The sequence below is a fragment of the Castor canadensis genome, chromosome 3, assembly GCF_047511655.1.
Source record: "Castor canadensis chromosome 3, mCasCan1.hap1v2, whole genome shotgun sequence".
In the NCBI taxonomy this organism is placed as follows: Eukaryota; Metazoa; Chordata; class Mammalia; order Rodentia; family Castoridae; genus Castor; species Castor canadensis.
In genome coordinates, this window is record NC_133388.1 from 88504206 (window position 1) to 88511957 (window position 7752).

Sequence of the window (7752 nt, forward strand, 5' to 3'; positions counted from 1 at the left end):
AGAAGAAAAGATGATCTTAAGCATTGAAACAATTGACCGAACAATAATGAAAAGCTATCTAAAAATTCTGATATCTATGAACTCAAAGCAGTTCCTTTTCATCCTGAAGAAGGAGGTGTGTGTTCTCATGGCAAGGATGGTCCCGAGGCAAGGAGTCAGAGCCTTACACAGTTTTCAGTTCCAGGAGCTCTCCTAGGACTGTGGGCAATAGTAGTCCACTCACTTCAGACGTGTTCCCAATGGAAACAGTATTTGTGGAGATGAGGATCAAATTCGGCTTTCTTGCTCTTGCAAATGATACAAAAACAATGCAAGGTCATTGTACAGGACAGTGTTTCATGAAATGCTCACTACTACACACAAAGAGGATAATGTTTCCATCCCTTGATATATGACAGTGACACCAGTCGCACATTATTGGAAATTTCTTACAGAGGAATCTGGCACAAAATAGGAAGAACAGACACCCCAGATCCACTTTGATGGTAAATATCAGTCAACTAACTGTACAGAGGGTTTCTTCTAGTCAGGAAGGCTATAAAGTCACTGAAGTTGATCTTCCTTTTACCTTATCCTGCAATAAGTACTTAGATACTTACGGAGACTGAATATCAAGTGCTGAAGTTACATAGCAGCTTATCTTCTCTAGCAAAATGAAAACTGGCATGGAATGGTGACTGATTATCTAAGTTAAATTTCACAAAATAAGGATCCAGTAGGTTCCCCTCATAGGCAGTGCTGATGCACACATAGACAGCTCAGCTTCTCAGCTTTCCTCTGAGCTCTGTGAAACAATATGCCTGCAGAATGGTTCCACATTTCCCCATAGTCCTTCCAAAACTTGACAGCATCTGAGTAGATGAAATTTCCCAAGAACATTTTCAGACTGCACAGAGACAAAGTTGTTCATCTGGAAGAATGCTGACTGTGGAGATGGTCAAGAAGAATAGTATAAAAAGGCACTATAAGAGATTTCACAGAATGTAAATTTTATACTGAGACTTCAGAGCCCCAAGGAGATGGCATTTTCAAGTGAAGTGACTTAGTTAATATGACAGAAAGTCTGGCAGCTCTAATGTGCCCTGTGAGTGAGTACCATTGTCACTTCTGTAGAGTTATTTTGAAATGCAGAGTCTCAGGTCTGTATGATTTGCATTTTAGCCTGACTTACATGCACATTAAAACGTGGGGCAATTTTGTATAAATGATGCCACTGAAACTTATTTTTAGAGATAAGAGCAAAGAGGTCAGTGATACTGGGAAGCTCGTGGCTCATGTTGGTAATCCTAGCTACTTAGGAAGCTGAGATTGAGAAGATCATGGTTGGTGGCTAGTGGGGGATGGGGAGGTGTTTGTGAGATGCAATCTCAACCAGCATCTAGGCACAGTGGCATGTGCATGTCATCCTAAGGTATGCAGAAGGGTGTGATTGGGAGGACTGGGTGTTCCAGGTCAACAACGACAAAAAAAATGTTTGCAAAACCCATTTCAACAGAAAAAAGCTGGGCATGGTGGTATGCATGTGTAGATCCCAGCTATGGGGTGAAGTGTAAATAGGAGGACCAAATTCCAGAACAGCCTGGACAAAACCAAGAATTTATCTCAAAAATAACCAGAGCACAAAGAGTTAGAGGTGCAAGTGCAAAGTCCTGAATTAAAACCAATGTACCACCAAAACCAAAAAGTCACTGGTAATGACTTCTGAGAAAAATGATTTTAAGAATAAATGTGCTTTCTAAAACAAAAGGTTTAAATAAAACATACAATGTTTGTACATGATGCCTAAAATATTCTGGTCTCAATTTAAGTTACTCATCATAGTAAGAATAAGGGTTAAAAAAATTTCAATTTGAATAAGAAATTTCAACCAACAGACACCAACACTTAGATGACTCAGATATTAAAAACTACCTAATAAGAGTTTGAAAACAGACATCATTCACAAACATGTTAATAATAAATTTTTAGAATAGAAGATCTCAATAAGGAAACAGAAGTTTCTTGAAAAAAATAGCAAGTGAAAGTAAAATAACTTAAAAAACTCAGTGGATGAACTCAATAGTAGAACAGATGGGCAGGAGGAAAAATCAGTGAACTAGAACACAAAATAATAAGAATTACTCATATGAGCAGCAGAGAAAATAGGCTAGGAAAAGGAGTCAGACCTTCAAAGAAGTATAGGACTAGAACAAAAGGTCTAATATTTGTAGTGTCAGGGTCACATGTGGAAAGAGAAAGAAAATGATGCTTAAAAACTACTCAAGAAAATAATACCTGGAACCTCCAAATTTGTTGTCATAAATGTGTGTATTCATTAAAGTGGGTGCACCCTATTCAGAATATGGCTAAAGAAGTTTGGGTCAATACAGCATTAACATAATTTCAAAACTATATAAAAAATATTGAAAGCAGTCAGAAAGTGATGGTATCTTACCCAAGGGACAAACAATTCCAGTGACAGTGGGTTTCACAGCAAAATTCAGGAAGTCAAGAAGGAAGTGGCCCAATATTTTGCAAGTGCTGAGAAAATTGCTAATCAAAATCATATAAAATGACATTGTACTTCAGGAATGCACAGGAAATCAACACATTCTCAGATGAAGGAAAACTAAGAAAACTGGTCATCTAAAAGAAGGTCTAAAAGAAGCTCTCTAAACACAGAGAAAATTAAAAGGCAACTTGTACAACTGGAAAAGAGAAAGGAACACAGTGAAAAAATATGAATAAATACTATAGATTTTCATTTTCCTCCTGATTCTCCTAAGTTGTGTCTGAAGGATCAAGCAAAACCAGTGGCACTGTCTGATGAAATCATAAATATATATTGGGTGACATTTTTAAATTGTATTATGAATAATTTAAAAATTAATTAATTAAATTAATTAATATAAAATTAACTTATATTAAGGAATGATAAATTGATGTGAAAGGAGACAGTGCTTCTTTGTTATTGGCTCTTATGAGGTTTTTGGAGGTCTGTGATTAAAGTCCTTTACTTTTTAGCACCATATTAAATTATTTTATAAAACGGGTCACTAAATGAAATCCAGAAAACTCTTCAAGGTTTCTGGGGATCTGGTCTTGGTACTTAATGCCATTATCTGAATTACTTAGACAGCCAGGTCCTTGAGACTCCTCTTACTATTTCAGATACCTCAGTTATATTTTTGCCTAGTGGCCTTATTTGTCAAGTCATTGTGAGTTCCACCTTTAACTAGGCCTGATAGAATCCAAGGTCAAAAATATCACTGATGCAGCTGCTGTACTGAACAATAATATGAAAGGCACTCACTCTTCCTTTTACCAGACTTACCTCAGCACCTCAGTTCAGCAGGAACTCTGTGACAAGTGACTTTGGAAAGCTGCAAACATTACTGATGTGGAAATCATCATCTGGGGTAATCAAGTTGACAGGTAGATGCAGCAAAGTGAAACCTTCATGAGTTCTGAGGTCAAGGTGAATCAGATTGAAGACATGCTTGGTAATTTTGCACTAAACATCTTTGTTGCACTGTGCTTTGTTAAAAATACATATTAAATACAGATTATATTAATAACTATCCATAGCATTGTGGAATTAGCATCTAGGATATTATTTACTCTGTTAATACTTTGTTCTATTTCCAAAACACCGAATCAGAAAACACATTCTATGTTTGGGGCCATCATGGTTTCATTCAAAGATATCATCTGTGAGAAAACTTGATTAAATCAAAGATCCTTGTGAGTATTCCCAATATCTTTCTGACTGAGGTGCACAATGTGAAACATCAACTTGCTACACTGTTTTCCATGTAAATAAATTAATTATGGAATAATTAATTAATAAATAATTTAATAAATAATTAAGTTACGGAATGAACATATTTTCAGCACTGCAAATCTATTCCCAAATATAAGGCCCTCTATCTGAAGAGCATCTTAGTCTTGACAAATGGACTTCAGTTCCTGAAGATTTCTAAATTCAGTTCTATTACCATAAGCACGGTTTGGTGGAAGAACTTCTTTTATAAGAATGTCATCACCACCTTGACACATCAGCAACTTGGCTAAATATAAATAGTGGCGTATCTTTATGATGTCCCAGTTCTCATTTGTATAAGAGATACCAAGACTTCTACTGCTACAAGCAGAAGCAACAGTTCAGGGACATCAGCTTTACAACTTTCAGCAGCGACCTTCAATGACGTCATCCCACGGCTGTTCACAACTATTGCACCTCTCCATTTTACCAGCTCTTTCTCAACATCTGTGTGCCCTGCTTCAGCTGCAAACTGTAATGCTGTGGCTCCACAATTTGTTTTACCATGGGCATCAGCTTATTGTTCTAAAAGGTATGTGACCATGTTAGTGTGTCCCTTATATGCTACAATCTTCAGGCAGGTGCCATATAATTTGGCAATGGTGATGATGTCATTAGACCTTGGTCCTCATAGCCCATTCAGTAAGATGGCTGTCACTTCCACCATACTCAGGCAGCAGCATCCCTTAGGGAAAGCAGAAAAATAGGAGTGGCCTAGTTCCCAACAAGAGAAGAGAGTGGTTGAGCCAACCACTAAAGCCTTAGGCACTGGCCCACAGAGGGAATCTCCATGTCAGTCACTGTCCCAGGCCTCAGGCTTGACATCCAAGACAATGTTTCTATGCTACATTCAAACTGAAGAAATGAGGATGTGAGGGCGACCTGGTTGCAACATCTGTCAACTCACTGATGCCAGGGTTGATTCTGCTGATCTGGCTGGCTAGGCAGGTGTCCGCTTCCTCCCTCACAGCTCTATGTGCATCCCTCCTGAAGCTGCATGCTTGGTAGAAGAGGACGACCATCCCAGATAGAGGAGGACCGTTCTTCAGTCAAGGGTATATAAGTAGCTGTAATCCCCTCCTGGAAACTCCAAACAAGCTCTCAAACTGAAGAAATGATATCACCACTGCACTGTGATGTGTGTATATGATGTAGTACATAATGTAGCCACTAAAGAAAGCTATACCAAGAGATGCATCCAAAATATAGATACATTGAAATAGAATTCTAGGAATGCCAAATAATTCTGAAGATGTTGGGGTTACAGTAAAGTAGGAAAAGAAACAATCAAAAGAACAAACAACTGAACATAAAATAAAGACTGAGCCCTAAATATGAATTACATTGAATGCAAAGTAACTATATGTACCAATTATGATTACAGAGATTATTCTATATACACCAATGAAAAGTTACTTTAAAAAGAATAGATTAAAACTATGACACAATTCTAGATGTCTATAAGAAACTCATTTTGAATATGATATAGGTATATTGAAAATAAAAGATGCATCATGCAAACATTAATCAAAGTAAAGTAGAAGTAGCTACATCAACATAAAATAAAGAACAATTTTGGGCATAGAGAATTGCCAGTGACAGAAACATTAAACTAATCACTACAAGGGTCAGTCTCTGAAAAACACATAACAATCTTAAGTATACATGCCCCAATCAACAGGGCTGAAAAATAAGTTTAAGAAGAACTAACATAAGTGACAGGAAAAATAAAAAATCAAGAAATATAGGTAGAGATTTCAATACTCTCTCCAGCAACTTATAGAAATAGGAAGACAACAAAGATATAGAAGAACTCAGTAATTCTGTTGACCAGCAGGATCCAACAGCCATTGAAAGAACATTGCACTCACAAAATAGCATGATACACACCTTTTCTAAATGATCATTAGAACATATTTCAAGTAAGACCATATCCTGGGATATAAAACAAACTTCAAAATATAATGTAAAGGAATTGAAATAATAAGGGATATGTTCTTCAATCACATTGGAATAAAACTATGAAATAAATAATGTAAAGATAATAAGAAAATCTCTACCTAGAAAATTAGTAACAAAGTTCTTAATAATATCAAAGTCATATCTGAAGGTTAATCAACCACAAATTGAACTTAGTGGACATGAAAAGAAAAGAGATCAAACTTTGTAGGTCATAGCAAAACCTGTTTTGAAGAAAATTTTATAATATTAAATATAAATATTACAAAAGATGAAAAAATCAAATAAATACTGTAAGCTCCTACCTTAAGAGCCTAGTAAAATAAGAGAAAAATTAACCACAAGCAAGCCCAAGGAAGGAAATAATAAAAATAAAACAGAAATGTGCATGGTACCACATACCATATTCCAGTACTTGGGTGGCTGAGGCAGGATGATCACAAGTTTGAGACCAGTCTGGGTTCCCTACTGAGACCCTGCTTAAAAAGAAAAATCAGATATCAATGAGATTTAAAACAGAAATCAAGAGAAGATAATCAATGAAACATAGGGCTTTTTCATTAAAAACATCAGTTAGATTTACAAGCCTTTAGCAACACACACACACAAAACTCCTACAACTTTTCACTATAGGGAATGAAATAAGAAGGTACTATGCCCCCTACAGATATAAAAGGATAACAGATAAAAATTAAGAAAATATGAATTAACTATGGTCTTTAATCTTAAAGAGAAAAACAAAGAGTTTTAACATTATTAGCTATTAGATAACTGTAAATTAAAACCACAATGAGACGTTGCAATGCACCTATTAGAATAGCTAAAATTAAGCCCAATTACTACCACAAATGCCCTCAATCATGGGAAGAAATTGCATAACTCAAAAAACATTACTCACTATACAGTAAGTGGATTTCAGACCTCACCTTACATAGTAAACTCTAAGAAGTATCCACAAAGTTTTGCACTCTGTCCTTTTCAACATTCTTTCTTTGTCTACAGAGGAAACACATATCTCTGGGTTTTCTCTGACAGCTTACTTGAGCTACTCTGTCTAAATTAGTTTTACTGGCTCATTCTCCTCTATCTGCTGTCAACATGTTATGGTCTAGTTTAAATCCAGATCATTTTCTTTTCTAACTTTATGACTTTTCCACTAGGGAATTTCCTCTTCTTTCATGGCTTTCAAATTTTCTGTAAGATCATAGTTTCAAAATTAATATATGCAAATGAGATCATATTCTGTGATTAAAAACACATATAGTCAGCCGCTTGTTTCATATATACATTTAAACATCTGTAATCTTAACTCGGATTCAAATCTCAAACAAAGTTAAAATCTCAACACACTGAAGATTAATATTTGATTTTCTTCTCCAGACCTTCTTTTCCCCACCATCCGTCCCATAGAAAATGTTTCATCAGTCACCAGACTGTTGTCACTGCCCTCAAACATGCCCAGCTCTTTCCCTTTCAGAGCAGTCACAAAAGCACTCATTTACTATAGTTTGCATAATGCATATGTTCCTAACATATCTCAGTGTAACTGGTTTTTTCAAAGAGGCCTTCTCTAAGGAGCAGTTTGATACCCACCATGCCACAGTGAATTGGTTGCCAGTTTAAAATTTTTTCATGATATCCCATTGAAAATGTATTGTCCTTATTATTATATGTGCATTTGAATTGCTTTATTATGTATGCCCATCTCCTCTACTAAACTGTCTTTATTCTCACTTTGTAGTCAACAGTAACGAATCTGCATGCTTATGACACAGGTGTAGGAGAAAGTAACTACTTTCAAACATGACTTTCTTCTTGTAACGTGGCTCATCCATTCTCATTAGAAGTAGAAATGCATTTAAACCATGGCACATAATAACTAGTAAAGTGTATATTGACCTCTTTTCTATCTCACATAGATGAACATGCGTTTTACCCACAGTCTACTTTAAAAAGTATGTAACAAAAACACCGTTTTAGTCCAGACATAG

General features: G+C 35.9%; 1 pseudogene; it reads right to left on the reverse strand.

Moving 5' to 3' along the window:
• Positions 1-3106: 3106 nt before the first annotated feature.
• LOC109677541 (protein fem-1 homolog B-like) lies at positions 3107-4824 on the reverse strand (annotated as a pseudogene).
• Positions 4825-7752: the final 2928 nt, after the last annotated feature.